Genomic DNA, 9395 nt, shown 5'->3' with positions numbered 1-9395 from the left:
GCAGCGGGAAACAAACAAAAGAGACTTGTCCTAGAAATTAAAGTTACCTTTGCTCAGGTACAAGGATCAGGCCTGCAGGCAGGTCTGTAAACAATGGGCTTGATCCGCTCTGAAGCTTACTTCCAGAAAGGGCATTAACTCTTTCAAGACAGTGGGGGTGCCAGTCACTCCTTTAGATGATTGCAATCCGGAATTTCCTTTTAAGCCTTTTAAAAATGAGGTATTTCACTCTTTTTATGTATCAAGGTGTGGGGGTGTTTGTGACCCCCAAAATGATCAAATCAGAGACTTAATTTAACAACATTGTAGATTATAAAAGAAATTGCCCTTCCAGCAACATAACTAACACAATTGCTTACCATATTACATCAAATAAGAAAATTCAGAAGCAAGTAAGCAGTATATTAAAACTTGAAACAGACCCAATAAAAATCCTTCTTTCTTTCTGAACCCTTTCACTTGGTCCAACAGCCTCCAGGGACCATTCCCACCCCTATAGACTGGCTTTTTTCCTATTGTCTATACTAGACCATCATTGTCTTTTTACTGGTAGCCACAATGAAAGGCCAGTTAATGGGATTATCCAGAGATTTGGCCAGGTAGGAATAGAATTACCAAGGGTGGGAAATGGAGCCTAGGTGGGACCAAGGGTGGGAAGTGGTCTGGGGCCATTGGGAAGCAAGACAATGGAGGGGAGATTGGGTGTAACCACAATGAAAGACCAGTTGATGGGGTTATAGCCTCAGGGGAAAGCCAAAGATTTGGCCACGAGAAAGTCCAGGGTTTTTCCTTTCTGGGCCCAGATTCCAACCCCATCATTACCACAGGGCATACATTATAAAATTATTTCCACAATTGCAATAAACTTTGAAAGGACCCATTATCAATTTAGATGGATGTACTTCTAAGTCACTTTGTACAGAAAATCATTCATCTCATCATTAATATGTTGAGACTATAACTTTAAACCACCATACATTTTTATAATAGTCAAGATTTTAAATAAATAATTAAAATCTGCTATAATAGTCTTATAACCAAATACATCTCACTAGGTATTTAACAGTTTTCAAATTATCTCATCTTTATCACTAAAAGACCCACTGCAGGTCGAGTTACCTTAACACCATTTCTACCTCATAATGGTCCCTCAAATTTTACAATCTAGGAGTTTTAGAAATACAATACAATTTAGAAATACAGTAACAACTTAAACAATAAACTTCAAATAACATCAATTGCATTTCCATATTATCACATATAGAAATGATCACTCTTATTACTCTTAGCACTTTTAACTTTTAACATTAACTAATAGTGCCACATCTCATAACCATTATTATTTTTTTGGAACAGTAAACTTAAATCCAATCAGATCTGAATTTATAATCACTAATGATAAACATTTAAAAACATTTTTGTTTTAAATCCAATACTCTTGGCCCTTTAAAAGGAAATATTTTCCACAAATTTATATATTCCCTTAAAAAGACATGTGGTGACAATTCCTGCTCTAACTTCTCCTTTTCTTTTTTGTCTTTCCCTTCACATTCAAAAATTTGGCCAGATTTAGAATGTAAAGAGAGAAAGACAATTTTTTTTTCCAAGGAATTTTCCAAAAGTTTCCAACCCTTTTACTCTCAAACCCTCTGTTCACACTGTTCATGCAAATAGCTTATACTTCTCTTTCTACCCAGACTCCTTTCATTTCTACATGCTTAAACTTTCTTGCCTTTCCTTCTGATGGACTTCGATTAGTCCCTTTGAAACTGTACATATCTTATTTCTTTCTAAGTCTAACCTGACACTTCTCTTACCCTCCTCAACTGGCTTTTTCCAATCATATAACCTAAACAAAGCATTTCTTTTCTCTTACTTTCTCTCATCCACTCTCTCCTCTAAGGCTGTTGTAATCAAGGAGGGAGAGAGGAGATAAAGAGAAAACAGTTTCCAAGCAATAAATCCAGCTGCAGCTCTTAGAAGCTACTTTTGCTGGCTGTATTTTTATCCTTTTATGTTTTGATAGTGCACTTAATTACTCAATCTGCTTCCTATATTTTTGGTAATTCATCCCAATAGCTAAACCAGCCCTTAAGGGCCTATCTTCTGGAATATTTGATAAAGGATCCTGATCTCTGCCACCCTGATCTTTCTAGAAAAAGTGGGACCACTCTTACAGACTCAAACTGCTTAGAGCTTCCTTTTTCATCAACCGTGTGCCTTACAGACTCAAACCACCTAGGCTCTGGGGAACCTGGTAACCCAGGGTCTTGGCCTTGGCTACCTTACGGACTCTAACTGCCTAGGGGCACAAAGGACTCATGGATCTTGCTTATCTGGGTCTGTGAGCACAAACTTACCTGACCACTTCAGTTTCACTTTCTTGGTGGCTTCCATGGTTCCTTTGTTAGCGTGGTGGAGCTCCATTAATTTGTTTTTGCCTCTCAAGATCATCTCTTTTTGGGTCCTTGCCTAATCAGGACAGGGATCTCAGACACCGAATCCTCGGGCCACCAGAAATTCACCAGTGGGTGCCAGCCCTGGGATGGGTGTGGGAGATCTCTCCTAAAAAGGTGGGATTCCGGACAATTCCCCATAACTGTGTGGGGTGTTTGTGACCTCCAAAATGATCAAATCAGAGACTTTTTCTTAAGAAAGGCAAAAAGGAGTTTTATTGCTTTCTCATGAGAAGGACACACCCAGCATTCGCTCACGATGGCTCCAGCCAGGTTGTGTGTCTGAGTGTCTTGTAAAGCAGAATATATAGACCCTATCCACAATATCTCCACCCTAACCCCCTTCCCCTCAACCCATTGGCTGGGTATATTAGGGGCATAATCTGTTCGAGGAATTCTAACTTCACTGAAGGAAGTTCAAAACAAGTTAGAGGGTTTTCTGCATCCACCTTCCCACCCCGAAACTGAAAATGTTCTTTTTATCATCAGATTTTTCTAGAGTGCTTTGCTAAACTTCTCCACTTTCCCCATTATTCTCTACCTTTTATTATCTTTTTCTGTAATGATTATAGCCAAGGAATTACCTTCCATCCCAATTCTGGATCAACTCTGCCTATACTGTAGCTCATGGAAAATGGCTTCTAGCTGGACAGTTTTCCAAGGATGCTTTTGCTTCTTTTAGAATTCACTTTGGTTAATAATCAAAGTTGTCAAACAAAATTCTCTGCTGATTTATCTATCAAGGAATTCTGCATTAGGGTGGGATTTCACCCAGGAGCTCACCCATTTAAATGACTAATCGACCATGTTGCTAGCTAGTTAAATTACTTCCTCTCCAGTTAAGGATTATTGTTGTGGTTGTTCAGTCACTTAGTGACTCCATTTGGGGTTTTCTTGGCAAAGATGCTAGAGTAGATTGCCCTTTCCTTCTCCAGCTCATTTTGTGTGGGAGGAGTCTCATCTTAGTGATACTACCATCTTGAGATAACAGGGTACCATTGCTCTCCTGATGTCAGGGATGTCTCCAGAGGCTACTGCCAGAGTGCTGTTGTAGAGTAATGATGATGATGCTCCGAAATAGAGGAGGCTTAGTACAATGTTCCAAAACAATTCTGAAGGACTGAAGATAAAAAATGCTCTCCAACTTGAGAGAAAGAATTGATGAAGGCTGAATGTGGATTCAAGCATACTTTTAAAAACTTTTTTATTCCTTTGGGGGTCTGCATTTTCTTTTGCAGCATGACTAATATGGATGTGTTTTGATTGACTACACAATTATAATCTACATCAAACTGTTGCCTTCTCAAAGAGAGGGGAGAGGGAGGGAAAAGAGAATTTGGAACTCAAAAGTTTAAAAAAAAACAAATTTTTTTTGTTTACATGTAATTGAGAAAAAAATAAAATAAAAATTAAATGTAAAAATAGGAAAAGAAAAAAACTGATGTTATGAACAATACATTCAAGAAAGTTCATAATAAATTTTATAATTAAATATTTAAAAGGATGTTGGTGACTAATGTGGAAATATGTTTAACATGATTGCACATGTATAACCTATATCAGATTGCTTGGTGTCTTGTAGAGGGGGCAGGGAAAGGAGAGAGGGAGAAAGATTTGGAATTCAAAATCTTACAAAAATAAATGCCGAAAATTATCTTTACATATAATTAAGGGAAAAAATTAAATACTATTAAGAAGAAGGAGAAAAAAAGGATGTTGGTCCCAGAGAGAGAAACAATACAATTGAGGACCACAACAGAGTTAGAACTTCCACTGAATCAGGAAATATAAGATGTCTAGAGAAGGAAATGTAAAAGGAATCATTTTAATAAATAAGACCTCAACAGATGAGTAGAGAGTAGGAAATTGAGGGGAGACTTTTGACAAAATAAAATTTTTTTGCTCCCTTCTATTTGTGTACCCTTGTTCTTCCCCTATAGACATTCCTCTCCCTCTAGAGCAATCACACCAAACAAGACATTGCAAAACCATATTGAAGCTGTCACTATATTTCCAATTAAAAATCCCAATCATTTCTACCCCGTCCCAATGGATGGAAGGAATGAAGGGCAGAACAACTCCAGTCTAAAGTGCCTAGGTGTGACCTCCATTGGGAATCTGCAAGGTCCATCATGCTGACGTGAGAAAAGGTGAGAACTCAGCCCCATTGCAGAGACTAGAAGCACTTTGGAACACGGGAGTTATCTCCTTTTGAGAGAGGAATAAAACCAGGAGCTAGAAGGGACAAGCTGTAAGAAAGGACCCCAATAAGTCAGTTCTCACATCTTTTGCTGGTAGAGCTCTCAGAAAGGAGCTAGCCTTATTGTTTCTGAGTGGAATGTCTGAGAAGAATGGAATCAGAAGTTTCCCTTTGGAAAGAAAGAAAGAAACATTTGTATATAAAAAATACCATCTTGGTCCCAACCAGTGAACCGTAACAGTGAGAGGGAACAAAAGAGAAAGGCTGAGGAGGGAGGAAAAACAAAGTAGAATACGTATATTGGTTATGGAGGGATGCAGTCTGGGGAAAGAGATGGTGATCGGGCATTTTCCTTGCCCAATTTCCATCTCAGGACATCAGAACCTCAGAAATGTGATAGTCCTGATGCTTGGAAATGGTAGAGTGCTTGCTAAATGACCCAGTTAGATAGGATAACTGAAGACCTTTGCAAGTCCTAAGAGGAAATGAAGATGTTTTCTTCAAGAGACAGTGATGCTATCTACCTAGGTTGCCCAGTAGATAGAGCACTGGCCTTGGAGTCAGGAGGACCTAAGTTCAAATCAGGCATCAGACACTCGACAGTTACTAGCTGTGTGACCCTGGGCAAGTCACTTAACCCTGATTGCCTCACCAAAAAGAGCAAAAAATTAAAATATAAAAAGATAGCGATGCTGAATTGCAGGATTAGGAGAAAGGTGAGAACTCAGACCTAGAGCAGAGTCTGGAAGCCCTCTCCAAAGCCAGGAGTTCTCACCTTTAGGGGGTGGAGTAAAGGGAGGGGCTAAGCAGAGGAAGACACATAAAAAGGCTGCCACAGCTCAGGGCTAACATCTTTTGCTGCCAGAGCTCCGGGAGAAGAGCTGGTGTTCTCTCTCCTGACAGCAATATCTGAGAAGGAAGGAATCAGAGGCCTAGGAACATGGACACAAAAGCCTTCATTGAAAACCTCAAGGCAGATGTCACTTGCTCTATCTGTGTGGGCTACTTCACTGACCCAGTGACTATCAAATGTGGCCATAGCTTTTGCTCAGTGTGTCTTCTCCAGTGCAGGGAGAGAGCCAATGAAACCTGGACCTGCCCAGAGTGCAGAGGAGTCATCCAAGGTGGTGACTTGGTGCCCAGCAGGAACCTGCAGAATCTGTCCATCACTAGCAAAATGCTCAGACTTCATTTGCTGCAGAGTTTGGTGGGCCTGACCACCTGTGATCAACACGGGGAAAAAGAGAAGTTCTTCTGTGAGGAAGACAAGACAGTCCTCTGTGATTTCTGTTTATTAGCCCCAGAGCACAAGGATCACCACGTGCTTCCCTTGGAAACAGCTGCTGACAAGGGCAAAGACAAGCTCCAGGAGACCCGCACTGTCTTACAGGAAAAAGAGGAGGAATTTAAAGCTACACTGGATGAAATGAGAAGGAGAGAGACCAGCTGGAAGGAGGATGTCGAAACATGGAAACAGTCCATTGTGTCTGAATATGGGAAGCTGCATGAGTTCTTATGGGATGAAGAATATCAATACCTGCAAACACTGGAGGAGAAATTCAGAGACAACCTGGTCAAACTGGAGAAGAACAAGGCCAAGCTGTCCCAACAAATCCAGAATGTGCAACGAATGATTTTGGAAGTAGAGGAGAATTTGGATAAAGGGCCCTTAGAAATGCTCCAGGATATGAAAGGCACTTTGAAAAGGAGCGAGGAGTGCCTACTTCAAGAACCAGAGCTTGCTTCCCTTGCTTGGACCACCTGCCCCATCACAGGCTTGAGAGATATGCTCAAGAGTTTCCAGAGGGACATAACTCTGGATCCTGACTCAGCCCATCCTCATCTTATCCTGTCTGAAGATTTGAAGAGCGTCCAGTATGGAAGTGTCTGTCAGGATCTGCCTGACCACAAAAGCAGATTTAACCATCTTCTTGCTGTTTTAGGGGCTCAGAGCTTCACCTCTGGCAAACACTATTGGGAAGTGGAGGTGGGAGATAAGACAGAGTGGGAATTGGGCATCTGTAAAAATTCAGTCAGCAGAAAGAGGAGGTCCCATTCCTCTGAGGATATGAGGACACTCACCTGTGTTAAAACTGAAAGATCTTTCTTCCTATGGAATTCACAAACAGGTTTTCGGTCTAGCCCACCTATGAAAACGGTGGGCATATTTTTAGATTGTTAAAAAGGACATATAGCATTTTATGAAGCCACAGAGAATTGCCTTATCCACAGTGTCTCAAACATAGCCTTCGAAGGGCCTCTTCGCCCTTACTTCTGTCCTTGCCTTCCTAATAGAGAAAGTAGTCCTGGGTCACTCATTATCAGCCAAGTGGAGTAATCGGGAGAGGGCTGTCAATGGTGCTCATTAACAAGGTTGACTCTCTATGACAAGTGACTGAACATGACAATGCAAGTGACTTTCTGTATATTTGAACAAATGTTGACCAATAAAATGATGTATGATTATTAAAACCAAGGAGAATAAAGTGTATCTTATTTATACTGACCATAAAAAAAAAATCCCATCAGATCTTTACACCGAAAAGTAATATGCAACACAGGTAAGAAGGGGTTTGGACAGGGGAGGCCAAATGCAAGCAAAAAGGAAGTTGGGCTTTATGGGGTGGCATTCTACTGCTAATTGATTGTGTGACCTTGTACAAGTCACTTCTTTTTAAAAGGAAATCATTGCCTTAGAGCAGGAATGAGGAACCAAAGGCCTTGAGGCCATATGTGTCCCCCTAGGTCCTCAAGTGTCACCCATTGACTGAATCCAAATTTCACAGAACAAATCCCCTTAATAAAAGGATTTGTTCTGTAAAACTGGGACTCAGACAGAAAGATCCACCCTAGGACCTTGGGGGCCACAACTGGCCTGAAAGCAACAGGAATCCCACCCCTGCACTAGAGTATCACTAAGGTATTTTCTAGTAAAACTATCCTGGAGTCAGTGATGGTCTTGTAATCAATTCTTACCTATTATAAACATAAGTTATAATGTTCTCTGATTGGAAACAGGTTTGGAATGGAAAGATGCTTTGATAGCTGTGAGGGACTGTCTGATGTTGGCAACTGCCAGGTGAGGGTTGTGGCAAGATTGGGGTAAGATCTGGGTATTTGGAAGTAACCGAGGCAGGGGCTGTGGTGGGCGGAGTTGTGGTGAACTGGGATGGGCTGGATACGGAGAAGTCCTGAGGCAGTGGGCAGTGCTATGTGAGATAAGCTGGGTGCAAGGAAGTAGCCGGAGCATGTGCTCCTGAGGCAAGGGGCTGTGCCACCTGGGAGTGGGACGGCAGAGGACGAGTTCCCTTTGCTTAGTCCCCTCCCTATATGCAACGTCAACCCCAGACGCCTCCTTCCTGTGTCCTTCCTGACTTCCTGGGTCATGTACCTTCCCTTTGTGTAGCACTGACCCCAGACGCCTCCTCCCGGTATCTGGGCCTGACTTCCTAGGTCACATACTCTTTGTCTATGCACTAATCCCAGACGTCTCCTTCCTGTATCCCGTCCTAGCCTCCTGTGTCACTCCCTCTCCCTTGGTGCACTAAACTCAGACAGCCCCTTCCGGTATCTGACCCTACAATCATTGACTAGTAGGCGGGCTGAGGAGGAGGGGCTAAGTAGGTACTTAAGGAACGATTGTGGTCGGATCACGCACTCTCTTTGCTCCTGCTCTGTTGCTCTGGCCTTCCTGTTTGGCCTTGCTGTGATGGCCTCTGAATAAAGCTCTAGTGTTGGCACCTCCTGGTAGGCTCGTCTCTGTGTTTATCCAGTTGAGGACCAAAGACTGGTAAGTATGACTCTGGCAGCCTGCTCCTTATAGGAGGAGAGCGCACGGCACGGCCGGCACAAGGTCGGCGCAGCCGGCACAGATAGCAACTCCAGAGGGGTTCTTAAACTCTTCTGTGATTGGCGGCTGCCAGTGGGAAGCTTCTATGGAACGCTTCCCTGAATAAAGTTTTAAAATAACTGAAAGAGGGGCAGATAGGTGGCCCAGCAGATAGAGCACCAGCCCTGGATTCAGGAGGACCTGAGTTCAAATCCAACCTTAGACACATAACACTTACTAGCTATGTGACCCTGGGCAAGTCACTAAACCCCATTGCCTAGTCGGAAAAAAAAATGAAATAACCTAAAGAAATGATAAGTTTCAATGAGAGGTAAGTGAAACTGATGATGTAGTTTTTGTTTTTACACCATTCAAGTGTCCAAATGTTTGACTTAGTCCAGCTTCAGATGTTTGTTTAGTCATGATTTCTCTGCACTGCTCCCAGGTTCTAAAATTAAATAATCCCTTGTGTTCGGTAACTCTCTCTAGAGTCCTAAAAGCCCCCTTTTTTCCTGGGGAGATTCCATTATTTCTCATGAAAAATGTCCAGCAGCTAGGTGGCACATTGGATAGAGCACTGGCCCGGAAGTCAGGAGGACCTGAGTTCAAATCCCACCTCAGAGCAAATACCTGATGCTTACTCATCAGCTCAGTGACCCAGGGCAAGTCACTTAATGCCAATTGCCTTACACAGAAATGTCACTCAGATTTTTTCTATCATGACTATAGCAAAGTTGTCCAACAAAACTCTCTGCTGCATTTCCTGACAAGGAATTGTGCATGAAGGGATCATTGCACTCCAGGTCCCACCCATTTGAGTGACTCCTTAACCAAGGTGATAGCTATGGACATGACTTCCCCTTCACTTAAGGATTGTCATTGAGCTTCTTCAGTCATTTGCTAGGACTCC

The 9395-nt window shown here is 42.2% G+C and overlaps 1 pseudogene; it reads left to right on the top strand.

Moving 5' to 3' along the window:
• The first annotated feature begins 5596 nt into the window (after positions 1-5596).
• On the top strand, positions 5597-8612 carry LOC114046481 (annotated as a pseudogene).
• The last annotated feature ends 783 nt before the right edge of the window (positions 8613-9395 follow it).

This window comes from Vombatus ursinus, unplaced genomic scaffold (assembly GCF_900497805.2).
Source record: "Vombatus ursinus unplaced genomic scaffold, bare-nosed wombat genome assembly UNPS02014784.1, whole genome shotgun sequence".
Lineage (NCBI taxonomy): Eukaryota > Metazoa > Chordata > Mammalia > Diprotodontia > Vombatidae > Vombatus > Vombatus ursinus.
Note: the sequence above shows the minus strand (reverse complement) of the source record. Positions and strands in the feature narration are given on the sequence as shown.